This window comes from Homarus americanus, unplaced genomic scaffold (assembly GCF_018991925.1).
Source record: "Homarus americanus isolate GMGI-L3 unplaced genomic scaffold, GMGI_Hamer_2.0 scaffold25013, whole genome shotgun sequence".
NCBI lineage: Eukaryota > Metazoa > Arthropoda > Malacostraca > Decapoda > Nephropidae > Homarus > Homarus americanus.
In genome coordinates this window covers 7,179,109-7,203,189 of record NW_024722158.1, presented here as the reverse complement: position 1 = coordinate 7,203,189, position 24,081 = coordinate 7,179,109, and positions in this window count along the sequence as shown.

The following is a 24,081-nucleotide window of genomic DNA, read 5'->3' as shown; positions in this document are numbered from 1 at the left end:
CCAATACCTTATTCTAACCCCATCTCTCCCCTCACCCCTCACCCCACTCCTCCTTCCCCACCTCACCTCTCACCTCACCCCTCCTCCCCTACCCAGGTCATGTTTCAGTTAAAGGTTACCATTGTCTGTGTGTGTGTGTGTGTGTGTGTGTGTGTGTGTGTGTTGTGTGTGTGTGTGTGTGTGTGTTTTCGGTTTGCTTTATTATGTCATAGTGGAGGGACAGAAACTGTACAATCATAATGCACCCCTGACACAATACACACACACACACACACACACACACACACACACACACAGACTACATACATACAGATCGTCATAAATTACAGGTGGTGCTACTCAGCCGCGCTGTGTAGCCAGGTGTAGTCTCCTTGTCACTGTAGGTCTTCCTCCTCCTCCTCCTCCTCCTCCTCCTCCCTCCTCCTCTTTTCCCCTCCTGGTCTTTGTTCTTTCTCTCTCATTCATTATTATTATTATTATTATTATTATTATTATTATTATTATTATTTTTATTATTATTATTATCGTTATTGTCAAGGTGTTATCAGAACATTAGTCTCATTGCTATTCATAATACTTCGATAATATATTTAATTCATTTTTACTGATATATTTCACTTATATTAATTTTTTCGTCTTTATAAAATTTTACTCGTTTTTATAATACTCAAAATATCATTATACTTATCCATTTTTCCCTCGTATGGATAATCAAATATACTTATCATACTCAAATATACATCATACGAATATATATATAACCCAAATAGTATAATGCTTGAGAGGAATTAATTCACATACATAATAAGACTCCATTAGTAGAGGAACATGTTATACCTGGAGTTTTATTACCGTGTAGAGTAATTAATTATACCTGATACTGAGCTCTATAAATCAATAAGTCTATAGAAGTGGGAGAGTCTTTTGTTCCTCCTTAATTAATGAGTTACCTGTATTACCTGTGCTCGAGTTACCTGTATCACCTGTGCTCGTTCTAAATACAGTGGGATAATATGACTTGTGATATATGGAGTCAGATAACAGAGCATCATGTGTTATAGGGAGATGTGGTATATGTTTGAAGGAGAAGGGAGAGAAGGGGGGAAGGGTGAAAGGGAGGAGGAAGGGATAGAGAGGGGGAGGAGGGGGGAAAGAGTGATGGGAGAAAGGGGAGAAAAAGAGGGAGAGGAGAAAGTGAAAGATAGTGGAAAAGAGAGATGGAAGGAAAACAGGAAGAGAGGGAGGAGATGAGAGAGAGAGAGAGAGAGAAGGGGGAAGGGAAGAGCAGTGTGAAAAAGGATAAGAGACAAAGAGAGTGAGAGTTAAATGAGAAACAGAATGAAAAGAAGAAAAAAAAACGATGGAGAGAAAGAAAGAGAGACACTTCATTTTTCTCAACATAACTCTGTCATCACACAAGAAACTTTCCCCCGCAAGAAAAGAAACTTTCATACTTTCTAAAAAAAAAAACTTTCTCTCGCTTTTTCTTAATAAGGACACTGGGCCTGGGAGACCTTCAGGGGGACGTCACACCTGTAATTAAGGCGAATATTATCCAATTAACCTGTGATGAAATTATAGTTATTGGAAAGAAATTATGAGACAGATTAAAAGATAATGGCAAATAGCAACACACACACACACACACACACACACACACACACACACACACACACACACACACACACAGATTGTCTCCTCGTGTCTCCAATTTAGAGACCATCCCCAAAGTCTCCGCTGTCAGAGGCGATATTCTCTCTCGGTGTATTACTCTCTCTCTCTCTCTCTCTCTCTCTCTCTATTCCCTTGGTTTAATGGGTGTTGTCCCCCCTCTCCTCCTCCTCTTCCTACCCCTTCCTCTTCCTCTCTTCCATCTCCCTCTCCACCTCCTTCTTCTCTTCTTCTTAAGTTCCTTCTTCCTTATTCTTCTTCCTTCTGTTCTTCTACTCTTAATGTTCTTCTCCTTCTTTTCCTCTTCCTCCTCCTCCTCTTCCTCCTCCTCCTACTTACTATTTCATTTTCTTCTTCTTCTTTATTCCTCCTCCTCCTCCTCCTCTTCTTCCACCCTCCTCCTCCTCCTCCTCACGAAGCAACTCTCCTGTAAAGTAGGATTACACACTGTACTTTACATGATTAATTGCAGTGTGTTAATACCACTTTGGGGAGCGTGTTTTCCCCGACTTGTATTATTAGTATTTTTTTATTCATTGATATGATTCCTAATACGATTTTGGGTCCCAGATTAAGATTTTATTTTTTAGGGGATATTTTGAAGAACTAATATTTTGGGGGGTATTTTTTTATTCATTATTTTATTTATTTTATTTTTATTTTTATTTTTTTTTAACTTTTTTAGGATTTTTATTTTAAATATTTACGAGATATTTTTCGAAGCATTTTAATTTTGAATATATTTAAGGTATGTAATATTATCCCGTAATATATTTCAATAGTATTAATTATCGGATTATTTCCTTATTAACTAGAGTCTGGTCTAATGATCAGGTGATCTAATCATTATGAACTACATCAAGGTCTCATCCTGGCCTAATTACCCACATTTAACGTAATTACACTTTGTTAAGAATGTATTTTTCCTGTCGTTAATATGGCTTTTTAGCGGCGTTAATTAGCTCTTTGGGTAATTAGCCTGACTTACTGACGAATTCACTCATAGACTTTTTCTCCTTGGTTGACTGACTGACTGACTGATTAACTGACTGATTCACTGATAGAGTTTTTCTCCTTGGTTGACTGACTGACTGACTGATAGAATTTTTTTCCATATTAAATAAAGAAGAAAAATTATTTATATAACTTTAATATTTCTTCCCCCCCCAAAAAAATAACAATACACGCCCCCTGCAAAAAAAAAATACTCCTAAAAGTTTTTATCCCAAATTTTAAGGTCCAATAAAAAAGTAGAAGAGGAATATTAACTTAAAAAAAAGGATAGGTAAAAAGAGGATAGGAAAAAAAGAGGATAGGTAAAAAAGAGGATAGGTAAAAAAGAGGATAGGTAAAAAAGAGGATAGGTAAAAAAGAGGTGTAGATGATGATTGATGTGAAGGGAAGACCTGAATAAGAAAGTGTTGAGGGAAATTGGATGAAGAGGAAGATGATGTGGGGGAGGTTAAGGTTCATCAGTGTCTCGGTTAACGCTTCAGTGTCTCGGTTAACGCTTCAGTGTCTCGGTTAACGCTTCAGTGTCTCGGTTAACGCTTCAGTGTCTCGGTTAGCAACTTCCAGTGTCTCGGTTAATGCTTCAGTGTCTCGGCTAACGCTTCAGTGTCTCGGTTAACGCTTCAGTGTCTCGGCCTAACGTTTCAGTGTCTCGGTTAACGCTTCAGTGTCTCAGTTAACGCTTCAGTGTGTGTCTCGGTTAACGTTTTGTGAGTGTCTCGGTTAATGCTTCAGTGTCTCGGTTAACGCTTCCAGTGTCTCGGTTAACGCTTCAGTGTCTCAGTTAATGCTTCAGTGTCTCCGATTTAACGTTCCAGTGTCTCAGTTAGCGTTCAGTGTCTCAGTTAACGGTTCAGTGTCTCGGTTAACGTTTCACATTGTCTCGATTAATGCTTCAGTGTCTCGGTTAACGCTTCCAGTGTCTCAGTTAACGCTTCAGTGTCTACGGTTAATGCTTCAGTGTCTCGGTTAACGTTTCAGTGTCTCGATTAACGCTTCAGTATCTCGGTTAACGTTTAAGTGTCTCGGTTAACGTTTCAGTGTCTCGATTAACGCTTCAGTGTCTCGGTTAACGCTTCAGTGTCTCGGTTAACGGTTCAGTGTCTCGGTTAACGTTTCAGTGTCTCGGTTAATGCTTCAGTGTCTCGGTTAACGCTTCAGGTGTCTCGGTTAACGCTTCAGTGTCTCGGTTAATGCTTCAGTGTCTCGGTTAACGTTTCAGTGTCTCAGTTAATAACGTTCAGTGTCTCAGTTAACGGTTCAGTGTCTCGGTTAACGTTTCAGTGTCTCGATTAAATGCTTCAGTGTCTCGGTTAACGCTTCAGTGTCTCGGTTAACCTTCAGTGTCTCGATTAATGCTTCAGTGTCTCGGTTAACGTTTCAGTGTCTCGGTTAACGCTGGTATTATCTCTCGGTGGCATTTCCAGTGTCTCGGTTAACGTTTCAGTGTCTCGGTTAACGCTTCAGTGTCTCGGTTAACGTTTCAGTGTTTTACCCTTCAGAGCTTCGGTTAACGTTGGTGTACTTAACCTGCTACCAATGTTAAGTCATGTTGTTTAGTTCTAGATATTAACACACACACACACACACACACACACACACACACACACACACACACACAATGGTCTATTCATCTCGGCAAATAATAACGAACTGAAAGCTTTTTATCAATATTTTAAACAATCTTGATGGCAGCTTTTGATCCACCACCACCACCACCACCATCATCACCACCACCACCATCTCTTAAATAAACAAAGAAAAGTGACTATTTAATCTTTGTGTATCATTGTAGCTTCGTGGAGGAAGGATAATTAATACCAGGATGAACGCCGCTATTGTTTGAGTTATGCCTTGGGTACGATTTTTTTCCTATCCGGGTTAAGGCATCACCTGTTTGATAGTGTCTAGGAATGGTTTAGGAATCGCTTAGGAATGGCTTAGGGATGTTTTAGGAATGTCTTAGAATCGTCCTAGGAATCTCAGGAATGTTTTAGAATCGCTATAGGAATCTCAGGAATGCTATAGAATCACCTTAGGAATGTCTTAAGAATGTTTGCGATCGTCTTAGGAATGACTTAGGAATTTTAGGAATGTCTTGGGAATTGGAACACCGAAGACGACTGGATATTAATGCTTGAAGTGATTCCTCTTTCCCAGCCACTCTGATCCTCGCCACCACTGCATATTCATAAGTGGTGGCCCAGTGATTAGTGTGTGTCTTAAGTAGTGTAAAGTGTAAAGTGTGTGTGTGTGTGTGTGTGTGTGTGTGTGTGTGTGTTCTAATAACATGAAACCATCAACAGTTCATTTTAGTGCTGCAACAAATTTCAAAATACAATCCAAATATAAAAAAAGCAAATTATTATATTGAATGAGAGTTTTCCCATTATGGTTTATTGCCAAAAATGGGTCATAATTGAGAGTAAATTCCATGTCAAAAGTTTCCAGGGGAGTAACGTGATTGGCTGATGATGTTGACTATTACAGCCTACGTCATAATACACGGCGTTAGTGTATAAAATATTGACCACTGATCGCTATATCAAGGTGGGCGTAATATAGTGATTTATATAAGGCAATCTATACCAGGTGTCTTCTTATTGTTGTGTATAGATGTGTGTGTGTGTATGTGTGTGTGTGTGTGTATGTCCTTAGGGGTGTATATATAGAAAGAATAACCAACCACGATACCTCTACACAGTTGGTTTGAACGTGTTGGAATATGTACCGACGCATTATAGCATGTCTGACGCACATAATTCCCTTCTTCTCTCTCTCTCTCTCTCCCTCCTTCTCTCCTTCTCTCCATTCTTTTCTACCTCCCTCCCTGCTGCCTTTCATCCCACCTAACTTGAACGATCTCTCTCTCTCCCTCCCTCTCTCACCGTCTCTTTCCTCTCTCTCTCTCTCTCTCTCTCTCTCTCTCTCCTCCCTCACACTTCCCTTCCACCATCTTACGAAACAGTAGAGGAGAGTAACCCATTCCGTTGCCGTTCCACTATTTAACCATTATGGTACGTATCCCATCCCACCCTTCCCGTTGTCTCTCCCAGTCTCCCCAAGTTGTAGTTAGTAGTAATAGTAGTAGTAATAGTAGTAGTAGTAGTAGTAGTAGTACCACCTTAGTATTTATTAATAGCAGAAGTTGTAACAATAATAATAATCGTAGTAGCAGAAGCAGCAGTAGTACACACACACACACACACACACACACACACACACACACACACACCATCTTGCACCAGTGTAAATCAGAGTTTTTGGCCAACAACTGCACAAAGGAAGCGACGTGCATACAATACTACCACTAACTCTCGTCTCTAGTGTGGTGATAATGCTTACCTACTTCCTGGGTGACCGCAACCTTACAGGAAAAAACTATCTCTACCGTCTCTACCGTCTCTCTCTCTCTCTCTCTCTGCTGATTATTATTTTCGTCATCTCTTTGGTGGTGTGTGGTGGTGTGGTGGTGGTGTGTGTGTGTGTGTGTGTGTGTGTGTGTGTGTGTGTGTGTGTGTGTGTGTGTAAATCTCGAACAAGCTGTATTAAGAGTCGAGAGAGATGGTACACACATACAAACACCTTTACATTACCTTATCACTTTCCTAAATACGTGTTTACTCCCCGCCACAACACAACAACAACAACAACAACAACACCTCCTCCTGTTATAAACCCCAACAAGAGAGAATTGAAACTCCAACATTTATAGACAAAACCTTTTAACTGTAGAATTCGAATTTGATTATAAGAACAAATGCAATCTTGATCCTCCTACAAACAGGTGCTTAATCCCTTACATTAGATGGTCTCCTTCCCTTAAGACACATGATCGGATTATTTTTATATAAACGACCTCTATTCTTTTGTTTTTAATACCCTATATAACACACCTCTATGACCGTATATATTCTGTTTTATGTCTTTAATCTTTGTTTATGGTGTATTTTCGTAGTTTTATTCTTCATTACTTTTTAAAGGTGATTTTTTTTGTCTTGTGGTTGTATAAGGTCATGAAGACGTTTTACATCACTTATAACGTTGCTATTTTGTTTTTTGTCGGTACGTAAGGAAAGAATTTGGTTTCTATTGCAACATTTTGGTACTCGTTTGCATCTACGTCGACTTAGGGGTGTTCAGGGATCGAACCAGAGGCCTTAGGGAGAGGAGAAAGGTACTATATCCACTCAACTCCTACACCCGCCTTCCCCAAATAATCGTCTTGAGTTCCTTCTCCGTGTAGGACTCATCTCATTTATTATTTCGATCCTATATACGAAGCCTTTAATCCTATTCGAGTATTCAACCAACCATTCTCTTATATTTCTCAGTTATTCTTTTATTTCCTCTTTATATATCTATTTATTATCATTATCATCACTTTTACGTAATTTTTATCTTTTGATGTTTACGTTTTAATCTACGTCGTTGTTAATGCTCGTATTTTCGATCCTATTAATAAGTGTTTCAAATCCCGCCATTTTAGGAACTATAAGTCACATCCTCTATTGTTTTAACCCCATAGGCATAGTGTTCGAACCCTCCAATAAACGTCTTGGATCCCATATCCTCCCCCCTCTCAAGCTATGATACATCTTCCCTTATTCTCATTGGCTAGCTGTCGTCTCACTGTGGCAAGTTAAGTTATGAATCTCGTTTTGGAGGAACGGAGTGAGGGGGAGAGAGTGAGGGAGAGAGGGAGAAAGAGAGGGAGAGAGGGAGGGGGAGAAGGAGGCAGCGGAAGAGAAAGATGGAGAGAGGGAGAGTAGGTGGAGGGATAGGGGAAGAGAGATAGAGGGAGAGAGAGAGAGAAGGAGGAAGAAAGGAGGAATAAGGAGAGGGAGGAAGAGCTGCCCCTCCTTGAATCGATGCATTATTCTGTGGAGGAAGATTAAGCCTGAGCCTCGCTGTTCCTTCCAATTCAGATTGTATTGCTCCTTTGCTGGAATTAATACCAAGTTGGTGATCTTCCTCCTGACGAAGAAGTTGTCGTTGTAGTCGTGGGGATGGTCGTGGTGGTGGGGGTCGTGGTGGTCGTGGTGGTCGTGGTCGTGGTAGGGGTGGTGGTGGTGGTCGTGGTGGTGGTGGTGGTGGGGGTGGGGGTAGGTCGTGGTGGGGGTGGTGGTGGAGGGGGGAGGCACTGTTGTGTTTTGTCATGAATGGACCCCAGGTTTTAGTGGGTCCTTGTTGTTAAGAGGTTCTAACCCTTATAGGTACTAGTTCTAATAGGCCCCAGTCCAAATAGGCACCAGTCTTATAGAGGTCATAATCCTAATAAGCCCTTGTTCTAATAGGCACTAGTTCTAATAGGTGCCAGTCCTAATAGGCACTAGTTCTAATAGGTGCCAGTCCTAATAGGCACTAGTTCTAATAGACACCATCTTGACCTATCCATTACTCTCGGTGGTCCGGTATTAATGTGTAAGTTTATGTAAAAAGTTCAATTTCATTATTTTTTAGAGTTTAAAAAAATTTAAATTAATAAAAAATAGAAAAAAAAATCAATGATTTTAAGTGATGAAAAATTAAAAACAGATTTTATTATGATTCCAAATGTAAAAAAAAATAAAAAAAATATGATGAAATAAAAACTCACTATTACTATTAACATTAACATTAAAAATAAATAATAATAATAAATAATAATAATAATGATAATAATAATAATAATAATAATAATAATAATAATAATAATAATAATAATTCTCCTGACTACATTTTTTTATCTTTTAAATTAATGCAATAAAATAAATCTAGCATCACCATAACTGATATTCGAAAAAAATTGGAAAAATAACCACAATTAGTCACCATAATATTACTACAAGACCGAGATATATGAGGGAATATGGTGTGTGTGTGTGTGTGTGTGTGTGTGTGTGTGTGTGTGTGTGTGTGTGTGTGTGTGTGGAGTGTGCGTGTGTGTGTGTGTGTGTGCATTGCTGTGTGCTGAGTGTGTGTGTGTGTGAGTGTGTGTGTGTGTGTGTGTGTGTGTGTGTGTGTGTAATATGAGGTTTAGGTTAGGTTAGAGTTTAACAAGAAGACAAATCACAATTATATGACATGAACACAAATTTTCGGGAACATTAATTTCGCATTTAAGAGAAAAATACAAAAATGGATTTAATTTAGTTGTGAATTAAAGTTGAAAATCAGCATGCATTATACCGCAGCTTACTTGGCGGGTTATAGCCACCGGGCGTGAAATTAGCACCAGAGTTGGCTTATCAACGCCCAGGAACATCGCCAGGCTAATATTGGAGAGAGAGAGAGAGAGAGAGGGAGAGAGAGAGAGAGAGAGAGAGAGAGAGAGAGCATATGTGAATGAAGGAGTGGATGGATAGATGAATGAATTACGCTATGACTAGATAGATAGGATGGATAGATAACCAAATATACCATAAGAATCAAACCCAAATGGCTTAATAGTAGAATTTTCAACCTTATTGTTCACCTCGCTAAGATAATTCCGTAGTCGACTTTACTTCTGTCTATCTATCATCTATCCCTCAACTCCTCCTGTCCAGAGATACACGTCTGTCCTTAAGGTCGTCCGTGCCACAGTAAGGATATGGGAATACCGACCTTACTTGGAGGGACTAGCGTGTACAACTTCCATAAGGGGTGTGGCGGCAAAACAGTGTTAAACCAGTGAGAAAAATGGATGTTAGTTTAAGATGTGAGGAAAAGTGTGTGTGTGTGCGTGTGTGTGTGTGTGTGTGTGTGTGTGTGAGTGTGTGTGTGTGTGTGTGTGGTAAAACTAATATAAAAACGGATATATTTGTTTTTATTTTTATGGTCTTTAAAATGGGAAGGATGGGAGAGGAGAGAGAGAGAGAGAGAGAGAGAGAGAGAGAGAGAGAGAGAGAGAGAGAGAGAGTCTGGTGGGAAGGGGTGTGGAATAGGCAAATGAGAAGGAACGTGAGATATCAGTGTCCATCCCATTCTCTCTCCCCTCGTCTTCCTTTCCATAGACTAATCTCTAATCCATTCTTCCCTTTTCTTTCCCTTTCTTCCCTTTGTTTCCTTTTACTTCCCCTTTCTTCACATTTTCGTCCCCTTTATTCATCTTTCTTAACCTTTTCTTCCCCTTTCTTCCCTTTGCTTCCCTTTACTTCCCCTTTCTTCTATTTTCTTCCCCCCTTCGTCCCCCCTTTTTTCCCCTTTCTTCTACTTCTCTTTCCATTTTCTACCCCTTCCTTCTCCCTTTCGTCCCCTTTCTTCCCCCTTCTTCCCCCCTTCTCCCCCTTTTCTCCACCTCGAGTGCCTCTATTACTCAGGTAAGTCAATGCTAAGGTGCACCAGCTGTGCCTGTTGGTACCTGTTCATAATTGGAGGTGATAGTCAATTATAAGGTGGAGGGAGGGAAGGAGGGTGGAGGAGTGGAGGGAGGGGGTGGAGAGGAAGGAGGAGGGGTGGAGGGAGGAGGAAGGAGGGGTGGAGAAGTGGAGGGGGAGAGGGAGATGGAGGGGCGGAGGGAGGAAGGAGGGTGGAGAGGTGGAGGAAGGAAGGGAGAGGGGAAGGAGATGAGAGGAGGAAGGAGAAGTGGAGGGGCGGAGGGAGGGAAGGAGGGTGGAGGGAGGAAGAAGGAGGGGAAGGGAGGGAGGGGACTCTACCTTGGGAGGGAAACGCTGTAGGCAAGGAGTAGGGAAGAGGAAGGAAGGTAGGAGATGACTTTACCTTGAAGGAGGATAATGGAGATAGGCAGTGGAGGGAGGGAGGGAGAAGAGATAGGCAAATAGTACTAAAGAGAAAGAAAGAGAAAAATAAATGTCGAGCAAAAGAAATCCACGAGAGAGAGAAAGAGAGAAAGTGAGAAAGAAAAAGACAGTGAAAGGAAACTGAGATAATGAGAGAGAAGAAAGAAACGTATTTAGACAAAGAGAGAGAGAGAGAGAGAGAGAGAGAGAGTGTTAATGACGTGACAAAGTACCTCACCCCTCCTCCTCCTCCTCCTGCCTCTCCTCTCCTCCTCCTCCTTCTTCCTCCTTCTCTTCCCTTTCCCTCCCCTCCCTCTCTCCCTTCCTTTCCCCCCCCACTTCCTTTTTCCACCCTCCCTCTCCCTTCCACCCACCTTCAATGGACGTGCACAAGTACTTTTTTTTTTTGCATATTGAGTGTTCATAAATCCTCTTCCCCTCCCCACCCCACCTGGTCCTCCTCCTCTTCCCTCCCCTCCTCCCCCCTTACTTCCCTCACTTCTAAATATAAAGTGACGACCTTTCAAGTTAACGATGTAGTCTTCATATACTCTCTCTCTCTCTCTCTCTCTCTCTCTCTCTCTCTCTCTCTCTCTCCGGTATAAGAGACGATAATTAAATGATCGCTTTAAAGGGATTGAATGAATAATTTTTACCTTCCGGATAAATCTTTTCATTAATAAGCAAATAGACTTAGAGGGATTTTTTGATCTGTCTGTCTGTCTGTCTGTCTGTCTGTCTGTCTGTCTGTCTATGCCCTCGTCTGCTTGTGTGTGTTTGTGTGTCTGTGACCTGTCTTTCTGTCTATCTCTGTATCTATGTCTCTAACTGTCTCTAACTATCTGTCTATATGTCTCCGTTTGTCTATTAGTCTGTCTAACCTAACCCAACCTAACCTAATGTGACCCGTCTTTAGCGCTTGAGATGTGTGGGAGAGGTGGTGGGGGTGAGTGGGGGGTAAGAGTGAACTTGATTGGGATGAGTGGGAGAGAGGTATTGGTGGGGGTGAGTGGGGGGATAAGAGTGGGACGCGTGGGGTGTGTGGGCGGTGGGCTGCTGTCCTCTTGTGCCTTAGGATCCCTTAGACTGTCATTATCTCTAGCTATCAGCATTGGGCGGCGACCTCCTCCTCTCCCCTCCCACCGATCTCTCCTCCCCAGTACTCCTCCCCTCCCCACCGATCTTTCCTCCTTGTACCTAACCCTCACCCCCTCTCTTCCCCTGTACCTACTCCTGTCATCACCGGCCTCCACTCCTCAGAGACCTCCTCTCCCCCCATACCTCCCCCTGAAGCCTCCCTCCACTCCTACCTTCCCTCCCTCCTACCTCCTCTCTCCACTTACCACCCCACCGACCTCCACTCCTCAGAAGACCTCCTCTCCCCCACTTACCTCCCCCACCGACCTCCCCTCCCTCCTACCTCCTCTCTCCCACTTACCAGTCCTCCCACACCTACTCCTCTTAAGAGTAGTTAAGCTTGCCTGCCTTAAACAGAAACTCTATTTTGATTGGCCAGAGTACCGTTTTTTTTTTATATTAACCAATGATAATGTACGATAGTTTAGGACGCGACGACTGGCAGTTCTCTGGGGTGTCTGGGGTGTCAGTCTGGCGGGCGAATGATGTTCTCTTACCTCACCCCTGTATGATAAGCTTGGCTTCAGTAACACCACAACAGAGACGCAGGAAAGATAAACAAAAGAACCTTACGTCATCTATAGATTTATAAACGAATGAAACAAAAGAGCATCGCCATGAAATAAACAAAAGAACCTTACGTCATCTATAGATTTATAAACGAATGAAACAAAAAAGCATCGCCATGAAATATGTATTACCTTTTAATGGCTATATATTAAGTGTAAACATTTAGGTATTATTTATGGATATGTAAATTTGATATGTGTATAGTTAGTGATATATTTCTAGGTGTAAAATCAACAGGAAATATTTGAAAATGATTGTAAAAAAGTTATAAAAAAGGCGTGAGAGCTGCCACCGAAAACCAAATTGCATCCCTCCTCTGCCTGGGTGAGATGCTCTTGTGGGCATTAGAGTTGAATAACATCATAATTCCCTCTATCTAGGTCAAGGCTTTTTGGCGCCATTCACCTCAGCCGCGCATGCGCAGTCCACCACCTCAACGACCCGACAGAGAGATCGCTGGTACAACACGTATTTAATGATAGGTTATTTTTAATTTTTCTATTAAAAAATAAATAATATTCAGTGATTTTGTTTTTATTATAAGTTGATTTTATTATTATTATTATTATTATTAGTATTATTATTATTATTATTATTATTATTATTGTTGTTGTTGTTGTTGTAAACCTTTGAAGTTACAGCGTTATCACTGCGCTTCAACAACTAAGGCCCTGAAGTGCGTAACAGGCTAGCAATTACACTCGCCCATCATTACAGGAAATAGAACTCAATATTTCTAAGTCTTTTCTGCCCTTTGTGAGTGGGGAGGACTATCCAAAGGACAGATATTTGCACTTTCCCCACTGGCCGGATTACCCCACTGACCGGATAATCAATGACCGGATACACCCCATCGACTGAACATTCTACCGACTGACACCACTGACTGACATTCTTACTGACTGGATGACTCCACTGACTGACACCCTTACTGACTGACACCCTACCGACTGGATACCCACTGACTGGATATTAATTCTACTGACCGATAATTTCACTGACTGGATACCCCAATTGACTGGATACACCCTATTGATTTGTTCTTTGATTGATAGGACACCTTACAGACCGGACACTCCCAGGATGAGTTACATAAGGTGTATCGATTTTCAACTGTGACGGAAATTTCCCACTTTGTGTGTGTGTGTGTGCGCGCGCGTGTAACTGGCCACCCTACTAACCTAACCTAACCTAACCTAACCTAACCTAACCTACAGTTCACACACTTATATACCCTCACTGTCATTTTAAGTAAAAGATTAATTAAATCTTAATACCAGACAACATTCCCAAAAAGTACAAATATTTTTCCATTATTTTTATTGTTTTTTTTTGTAATGTATCGTATCGACATTATCAGTATCATTTAAAGGTTAATTAAGCAATATTATCCACAGGAGTGTCAATAGTATCAAGCAGTGGTCGGGCAGCTTAACAAACCCGCCGTTATTATTATTATTATGATTATTATTATTATTATTATTATTATTACTATTATTATTTTTGTTATTGTTATTATTATTATTATTTGTTGTTGTTGTTGTGATGGGAGGGAAAATAATGTATAGCACGTATTGATGTATGTTATTTTACGTCACTGGAAGGGTGTATTGATTACGTGACTGAGGGAAAGAGGGAGGGAAGGAGGGAGAGAGAGGGAGGGAGAGAGTGGTTACCAGGAAAGAGAGAGAGAAGAGGAAAGTGAGGGAGAAGAAAGAGGAGAGAGAGGTGATTGTTGGGGGTGAAGGAAGGGGGAATGAGAGACGGTAGAAAAGGAAAGGGGAAGAAAAAGAGAGAAATGAGGAAAAAGAGGGAAGGAGAAGGAAGGAGAGGTGGTAGGGAAGAGAAAGGGGAAGGAGCGCATGTGAGGAAAAGGAGAGAATGGAAAGGGGGAGAGGGTGACAGGAGGACGATACCTTAACAGGAGACAGGGAGAAGGGGGAGTTGGAGAAGAACAGAAGAACGAACCCTAGGAGGAGGCGGATGGGGAGGGTGGGGGCTGGGGGGGGGTAGGACGAGGAAGGGGTGAGGGGAGGAGAGAGGATGACACAGTGATGGGCGTGATAAAGGGCGTCACCTGGGGTCCTTCTGGCCGCTTACTGCCACCACCCGCGCCTCCTCCTCCTCCTTCTACACCTACTCCTACCCTCCTGCTCCTCGTACGACCCCCTCCCCTTCCTCCTTCTGCTTCTTACTCCTTTTCATCTACTTTTTCACATTTTCTTATACCTCTCCTCTTATTATTTTTCTTCTTCTTCGTCGTCGTCTTCTTCTTTCTTCAGTAGAACCCTCAGAAGAATACGACCCTCCTCATCCTCCTCCTCCTCCTCATCCTCCTCCTCCTCCTCCTCCTCCTCCTCCTCCTCCTCCTCCATCCCCTCATCTCCTCCTCCACCACAACAACCATTTCCACGAACACTTCTCCTACTAATAATAACTCACTCAACCAATACACCAATTTAAATGACCTTTTTTTTTAATACTCCACAATAATCAAACGAGCCATTTTAAGCCAGAACTCTCCTCTTCTTAGGCTATTTAATATGAGAAGAAGACCTTTGTGTTTATGTATGAAGAACTAAAGGAGAATTAGTCCTCAGCTGTAGAATTTTATCTGTGTGTGTGTGTGTGTTTTGTGTGTGTGTGTGTGTGTGTTTTGTGTGTGTGTGTGTGTGTTTACATTTATACTATCTAAACTTGAGACTGATCGCTTACAAAACTTACCAACTCACAAACTTAAGGCGATTAAGTCTCTGGGGTGTATTCATGGTAACTCCGCTCACGAACGATGGAGAAATGCCTCACCGTTCGCGACGTTAATCCGTATAAATGCGGTGGTCGTCGGTGCAAGGAGTGAAGTGACGCGAAATAAGGATATATTGTCTTTAAGCCCCTTAAGTACGATGACTTAATCCTTGAGTACGATGACTTAACCCTTGAGTACGATGACTTTATCCTTGAGTACGATGACTTAACCCTTTGAGTACGATGACTTAACCCTTGAGTACGATGACTTAACCCTTTGAGTACGATGACTTAACCCTTGAGTACGATGACTTAACCCTTGAGTACGATGACTTAACCCTTTGAGTACGATGACTTAACCTAGCACTTAACCCGATGACTGAATAGTGATGACGGAGTACGATGACTTAACCTCTTGAGTACGATGACTTAACCCTTGAGTACGATGACTTAATCCTTGAGTACGATGACTTAACCCTTGAGTACGATGACCACACATTACAAAAAACAATAATAACCTCGGCTCCTATACTCCCATACTCTATTCCACCTGTAAATACACCTTTAAGTTCATTAGCAAACAAGCCAATACTACACAGGTATTTCTCAGGTAATTAAACCATATTAGTGTACCTGTAAGAATACCTGCTGAGAATTACCTATCTTTCTGCCTTTACATCACTAAATAAATATCTTTTTTTATCTTAATTTTGGTCGAATATTCACTTACAGTTTTTATTCTTGGGTATTAAAAACAAAAACGATATTTTTTTTACTATCACGAATATCATCCCAGCTTTGCCATTTCGGAAAACAATAATGGGAAAAGCTAATTCGGTTTGATTATTGTCGGTCGGACCATCGCAATGCTGAGTGACAATAACGGCAAATGTTGTGCACTTGGTATTGGTTCAGTCAACTGGTGAATAGATCCGGCAATAGATGGCGCCCTGTCGAACCCACCCTCACCCTCCACCACACACCTCCCCCACACCTTAACCCCACCACCACCCACCCCCACACCCACCCCCACTCCACTGTATCGGTGGTAAGGTGGAAACTAAGCCTGGTGGGGTGATCCCTGACCCAACTAACCCATCAGGAGGAAACTCTCACGATGTGGATTAAAACAGATTAATCTTAGACTCTCACTTCTGGGTAGGAGAGGCGAGGGGGGTGAGATGGGTTGGGAGGAAGAGGGAAGACTACGGAGAGGGATGAGAGGGAGTAGAGAGGGAGAGAGAGACAAGAGAGAGAGAGAGGAGTGGGAGGTATTCTGTGTGTGAGGGATGTGGGGAGAGGAGAGTGGAGAGGGTATGTGAGAGTGAGAAGGCTACAGAGAGAGAGGGGGGGAGGATAGTGTGGATAATTTGGAGAGGGAAGAGTGGGATGGTTAGGGGAGGGGGAGAATAGGATGGAGAAGGAAGGGGACGGTAGGATGGGAAGGGATTAGAAGAGGAAAGGGAACGGAAGGAGATCAGGAAAGGGATGGGAAGGGTGTGTGTGTGTGTGTGTGTGTGTGTGTGAAAGTAAGGAAGGTTGGAGGAAGGTGGGTTAGGTTAGGTTAGGTTATGGAGACTAAGTGGGGAGGGTATGGTTGAGAGAGAGAGAGAGAGAGAGAGAGAGAGAGAGCACATCAGCAGGTTTCACAGCGTTGATTTTTTAATTATCAGTGAGAAGCAATTAGAGTAGTTTCTCTTGTCTCACTAATACTTTGGTTTATTTCTCTCTCTTTCTCTCTCATTTTCTCTCTCTCTTTCTCTCTCTCTCTCTCTCTCTCTCTCACTAAAATCTAAGAATATCTGCCGTGAGAGTCTTGTGTTTTTCCCCAGAGTTCGTCAACAAGAGAACTCCCGGTAATGTCCGCATTGTTGGAACATCTCGTCTTCATAATGAGATAAACAAAGGGAAGCTCTTGTAAAAAAAAAAAAAAAATATGGCGTCTGTTTTCCAAAGGGTGTGTTTACTTTGTGCAGAACGACGTATCTATGTTTTAAAGTGTGTTTTCTATACCATACATCACTCTTCAATTGTTTTTTGATGGCCGAAGGAGAAGAGAATGTAGAGGAAGAGGTTGGAAGAGAGGAAGAAGAAGTATAAGAAGAAGAAGAAGATAAGAAAGTAAAAATAAAAAATAAATCATATTCCTTCTCTGTGATTATTATCGATTCTACTTTGTTTTTATAAATGGCTGACATTACCAGGTGTTTCCTTCAGCCAGATGTCTGTTTATGCTTTCTCCAGTCTCCCATTTTTACTTCCCTGTCGCCTCATTTGACTTTCACTCTCTGCTCATATACTTTCTCCTGTCGAGTGTTTTCTTTAGAGAGAGAGAGAGAGAGAGTGTGAGAGAGGGGGGTGGTGGTGGTGGTAGTGGAGAGGAAGGAAGAAGGGAGTTAAGGAGAAAAGGAGAAGGGAAGAAAGGAGAGAATAGGTAAAGAGAAGGTGAAAGAAAGGAGAATGGAAAGAAAGAGAGAGAGGGGGAGTGAGACAGAGACAGGGATATGATAGAAGAGACAGAGGAGAGAGACACAGAGACAGATTGATGGTAGAAAAGAGAGAGAGAGAGAGAGAGAGAGAGAGAGGTGTGTGCCTGATATAGGTTACTTTGATCAACAGCCAGATTCTATTATTTAAGAGAGAGAGAGAGAGAGACTTGACTTAATCTGCCTTAATAAGCAGCACAGGTGAAAGAGGTCACCTGGTCGAGGGTCCTTACCTGTCATCCACCCACCTACACCTGACCTCTCTCTCTCTCTCTCTCTCTCTCTCTCTCTCTCTCTCCCTACCTACCATTGCTACTTTTTCTCCCCCTTTTTTGTCTAGCTTTCTGTGAACTTTTCCCTTCGCTTTCTCCCTCTCCCTTCCCTCTCCCTTCCCCCTCTTCCCTCCTCCCCCACGGCAGGAGAGAGAGGAGGGGGCGTCCACAGAGTCCCGATGGCTCCCACATGATAGCTCCATCACGCCCCTCTCCCAGCGCCAGCACGAACGATCATCTGCGCCTGACTTTCTCCTCCACCTTGTACAAACATGCTTATGGAAGGTATACCATCGCAAACATGCCATAAATACTACGCCAGGGCAAGCAATCAGCATCGCCTGGCATTTGTTTCCGAACCAAATTTATACACCAGTGCCAGCGCGAGCAATGGAGATCGCTACAAGAGGTGAATGTAACGTAAAAATCATCGCCAGCTCGAGCAATCAACACCGCTTGGCGTATCTAACCAAACTAGTCTTGAAATGTTGATGGAGAGTACGACAGACGAATGTACAATGCCAGCTCGAGCAGTCATCAGCGCCAGGCATTCCTCTTAGGCCTAAACAATCACACACACACTAATGGAAGCTCCTCGGATAGGTTACGTCACCACTTGAGCATCCTGGCCCTCTAAATGCCCTTCTAGTCGTCTTTTTTTTAGTTTGGCAGTAATTTAGAGCACGAGAGGTGGGGGAGGGGAAGGGGGATGGAGGGGGGCTCAGGGGAAGGGGTGGGGTAGAGGGAGATAAATTTGAAGGAGGGAAAGGAGGTGAGGGAGGGAAATAAGCGAGAAAATAATAAAATAATAATAATAATAATAATAATAATAATAATAATAATAATAATAATAATAATAAAACAATGATGACAATAATAGTAGTTGTAGTAGTAATAGTGATAACAATGATAAGATTAATGATAACTATAGTAATAATAACATACATAGGTCTATTACAGGAACTCGTCACTATTTGAGAGGCAAATCACTGGTATGTGTAACTATATAATAAATTATATACCTGTATTTATATACCTGTAATTATTATAGGGAGAGTTGTTCAGTTGGTGTAATCTATCGTACACTGTCGGATAGATGGATAGATAAATAGATAGATGTTATGGACTCTCTCTCTCTCTCTCTCTCTCTCTCTCTCTCTCTCTCTCTCTCACTAAACTCCCTCCTCTCTTCACCATTCAATCTTACCCTCCCTGCGTTCCCAATTCCCTCCTCTCCCCTCCTCCTTCCCTCCCTCTCCCCCCCCTCCCTCCTCTCCCACCCCTCCCTCCCCTCTCCCCCCTCTCTCCCTCCTCCTCCCTCCCTCTCTCCCCACCCCTCCCTCCCTCCAACACTTGCTGCCACTGAGTATGGTAATGTTCACAGGTTGGTTTATATAAGACTTGCCATTTTCTCCCCAACCTTAAAATTATTCTGGTTAATGTACACACACACACACACACACACACACACACACACACACTCACACTCACACACACACACACACACACACACACACACACACACACGCAGATAGAGTCTCAGTGTATATTTGAAGCCATTTTACCGTCCATATTATACTCTAGGCATAATATTCAGCCATTTTGTCATATTCTCGCGTATGTAATTAAGAGAAAAATATTGACTTAGGTGACTTTTACATTGTGTCTTGTTCGCTAGAGTCTTGGTGTAATTCTGACGCCATTTTAGTTGTTTTTGTCACAGCTAAACTCTTCGATGACAATGTTTATGTTTTGGTCCAGGGAAGAAAGGGATTTATTTACAGTAGTAGTAGTAGTAGTAGTAGTAGTAGTAGTAGTAGTAGTAGTAGTAGTAGTTATATTATTGTTGATATTATTACTCTTATTATTGTTATCATTATACCTGTCATCATCATCATCATCATCATCATCCTCATCATCCTCATCATCATCATCCTCATCATCATCATCATCATCATCATCATCATTACCTGAGACTCAAGCCCCGGATAATGAAAACTACCTAATTTGGCTTCATTATAAAGAAGTGGTTGTTAAGGGCGGCCAGAAGACGCTCGTTAGCCATTGTTTGGTTAATGGGTGTTGTTGTGTTGTAACGAGGGGGTGGAGTCGTTAACTTAAGGGGTAAATCCTCTCTTTGTTGTTGCTAATTGTTGACAAAATACACGTTGATGCGGGTTCTGTGGATTGGTGTTGTGTTCTGTATGGGTGTGTGGCTAGTGGATTAGGGTGTGGATAGTTGAGGGTGTGTGGATGGTGGGTTAGGGTGGGGATAATGCAGTAGGGTGTGGATAGTGGATTATGATGTGGATGGTGGAGTAGGGTGTGGATAGTGGAGTAAGATGTGAATTAGGGTGTGGATGGGACTAGGGTGTGGATAGTGAAGTAGTATGTGAATAGTGATGTGGATAGTGGATTAGAGTGTTGATAGCATATATTACATCTCAACATCCACAATTTTCTCTTGTTTTTACACACAAAAGCCGATTTTTTTTGTCTTCATAGCTCGGCTGAAAACCCAACGAGTATAAGTAAGATGAATCAGCCAGCCAGCCAGCCGAGCCCAGCGATCCCCCCCTTAATAAGATCAGCGGAGGGCGGTTAAGGGTATCGGAACGCGTTTAAGGTATAAGGGGATTCTGTGTAGAGGGAAGAAGGGGGGTTGGATTCTCCCTGACGCCAGAGTTTAGGATCTTATGATGTAAACATGAGTTACCCGCCTAGACTTTTTTTTTTCATCTTTTTATTTTTTTATTTAGTTTTTTTTTTGCTGTCGTATGGGTTATTTTTTTAGTTTTTTTTTCGTTTTTTTTTTCATTTTTTTTTAGTACTGCAGTAAATTGGTTTAGTTTTGGTTATCCATTTTTGTTTTGTGTTTTGTTAAGACTCTCTCTCTCTCTCTCTCTCACCCCAAACCCACTCCTCCTCCTCCTCCCTCCTTCCCTCCCTCCCTCTCTCCCTCCCTCCCTCTCCCCCACCCCTTCTCCCTCACCTCCCTCTCCCCCACCCCTTCTCTCTCACTCATCAAATTTCACCATATTACACCTCCCTAAAAGTCCTGTCAGAGAAAAAAAATTGGTATATTTGATGATGTCTCAACTTAGACAGATGAAACGTCCATAGCCATTATTTATACACGTCAGATACACCTGTGGTCCTCCAGTGATTGTGGTTGGGCGATGGTGGTAGAGGAATTGTGGTGGAGGATGGTTGTAAAGGAATTGTGGTGGAGGATAGTTATAGAGTGTGGTGGTGGTAGAGAATAATTGTAACGTGATTGTGGTTGAGAATGTTTGTTGATTTTGGTGGAGGATGGTTGTTGAGTGGTTGTGGTGGAAGGTGGCAGAGGAATTGTGGTGGTAAATGGTGGTAGAGTGATGAAATGGTACAGACAAAACAGACACAGAGACAGACAAGTAATACAGACTAACAGTCATACACACAGACAGACTGACTTACACACTGACAGAAACAGACAGACTGATAAACAGGTAAACAAAAAGTAGAAAGAGACAGAAAGACGGACTACGGAAAGAGAGACAGACAGACAGACAGACAGACAGACAGTCTCTAGATAGGTAAATACACAGACAATGGATAAAGAGGCAGACAGACAAAAAGGACAGACAGACACAGATAGATAGACAGACAGACAGACACAGACAGACACAGACAGACACAGACAGCCTCCGACCAAACAATTACCAACTTGAAGGTAAAGAAGTGAATTGAAATTTGGCCCACCTGCCAAATTTTCCTCCCCGGCTCTGTTTGGCCTGGATGGATGGATGGATGAATGGATGGATGAATGGATGGATGAATGGATGGATGACCTTCAACCACCGGCCATCCATCCATCTATAGATCCATCTGTACCCTCGCCATAGAAATTGAGTAAACGTAGATAGAAAATTATCTCCCGTCCGTCTGTCTGTCTGTCTCTCTCTCTCCGTTAGTCCGTCTGTCTGTCTCTCTCTCTCTCCGTTAGTCCGTCTTTCTGTCAGCGCGATATCTTTCCCCCTAATCAATTAAAACAGACTCCTCGAATTTAACTGAAATCTGGCACAAACCGTTTCAATGGTGTGTGAAATCGGTTCAGTAATCAGCATTTTTCAGTCAGATTTTTAACACAGTCACTCTCTGTATGACTTCCTGATTTGGTTCAAGAAAGTATTAGTTTAATCCTATCTTTAATCTTAGTTACATGGCTTATCAGACACTGTACTAGAATACCTTTATTTCCCCAACATGTAAAGTCAGGTGTTCAAATTATAGGTGGGGTTGATTTTTGGGAATACCTTGGGATCGAACCATAGACAATTAGAGTGGGATTCGAGCTTTGTATCCACTCGACCGACGTGGTTAAGAGTGTGTATTTAAATTTATCTTTGTGTGTCTGTTTATCTGTTGTCTCTATTCCCCTCTCTTTTGTGTGGCGAAGATTAGGAGGAACAAAGACGTAAAGAAAGAGAGGAAATAGTGAGAGAATGCGACAGGAAAGTAGCAATTAACACGTATTGGTAATCGGAAACACACACACACACACACACACACACACACACACACACACTTGTCATTTTTCTTTGTGTATAAAATTTAATCTATGAACGTTCAAAATAATCATACATCTGGCAACACTTGTGACTCAATATGACATCAGCCAATCAGCGACTTGCTTTCATACGATTCTCATGTGGGGTCATTAGTGTAACATTTTCCCATTGGTCATTTGAGGCCTGAGGGAAGGACGAGATTGGCACTGAATGGTTTTTTTGGGGTTTTTTTCATGATTGTTAAACAGAAAGTCGTGTTTTGGGTGCTGGTTTTTTTTTTGGCATCGACAAATTTTTGGAGGGAATAAAAAAAAAAAGTTGATTGATTGGACGATTTTGTGAGTTGTCTTTTGTGGGATAAATTTGGGTGGTGGTAGAGTGGGCCAACTTATGTAAGTGTTCTCTGTATGTGTGTATGTCTGACTTATGTACACACACACACACACACACACACACACACACACACACACACACACACACACTAGGAGCTGTGTAAATAACGAGCTGTACGGGCCAACAAGGTGTTAAACAAGCAGCAAATGGAATGACAACAGTGTAAGTGTTAGTCTTCATGATCCAGAAATTACTGCTGTCACAATATATCAACCTGGCTTTCACTTAGCGATGTAATAGAGTTCGTATAGCGATTTAGTCGAGTTCGTATATGGGGATTTAGTCCGAAGTTCATTATAGGGATTTAAGTTCGTATAAATTTGGTAGAGTTCGTATAGCGATTTAGTCAGAGTTCATTATAGCGATTTAGTGGGGATTCGTATAGAGATTTGGTAGAGAGTTCGTATAGCGATTTAGTCGAGTTCGTATAGCGATTTAGTAGAGTTCGTATAGCGATTTAGTAGAGTTCGTATAGCGATTTAGTAGAGTTCGTATAGCGATTTAGTAGAGTTCGTATAGCGATTTGGTAGAGTTCGTATAGCGATTTAGTCGAGTTCGTATAGCGATTTAATGGAGTTTATATTACGATTTAATAGAGTAGATAAAGAGATGTAATAGCTTTCATTGCGATTCACGATTTATTAGCGTTCATATAATGATTTAATAGTTTATATAGCAATTTAATAGAGTATATATAGAGTTAATAGTTTCAAGAGCGATTTATTTGAGTTTTCACAGCGATTTACATCTTACATAGAGCATTTATAGACCTAAAACACTCTAAAGGCTATTTAATGCTCTCTTTAAAACTTTATTTACCATTCAGATTCTAATTAAAATCACCATTCAGATTCTAATTAAAATCACCATTCAGATTCTAATTAAAATCACCATCCAGATTCTAATTAAAATCCATCTCTATGTTTAAATTCTTCTTTTTAACTCAAAGGTAATCTTAGAGCTTCTGAAATAAAAGATAAAACACATTAAGTTCACGAGATTCTTCCTGTGTTATGGAGTCACTGTGAATAAGTCAGTACCCGCTCAAATATAAACAAAACAAAGTAAATGGGATACTGTCGAGGCTGCTTACGTCATTGGTCGGGGATAAAGTTTTGGAATTTATATAAGAAATTTGCAAATATTATATAACTGGTGTGTGTGTGTGTGTGTGTGTGTGTGTGTGTGTGTGTTGTGGGATTATGATAAGTGGTTATGTTAATGTGTGTGTATGCGTAACGATGTGGGATGTTTCACAGTTTTCCTGAGACACACACACATACACACACACACACACACACACACACACACACACACACATACACACACACATACACACACACAAGTAAGTTTTAGCACCCAGCTCCTTACTAGGATTTTAATACCAGAAAAATCCCCACATTGTAGAGGGTTACTTCATCCAAAGGTGGGATTTTACTGCAGTAGTAGTTGGAGGTGATGTTTGGGGGACGGATTTGTGGGATTTGGAGGAAGGGAGTGAAGGAGGGAAGGAGTGAGGGAGGGAGGGAGGGAGGGGGAG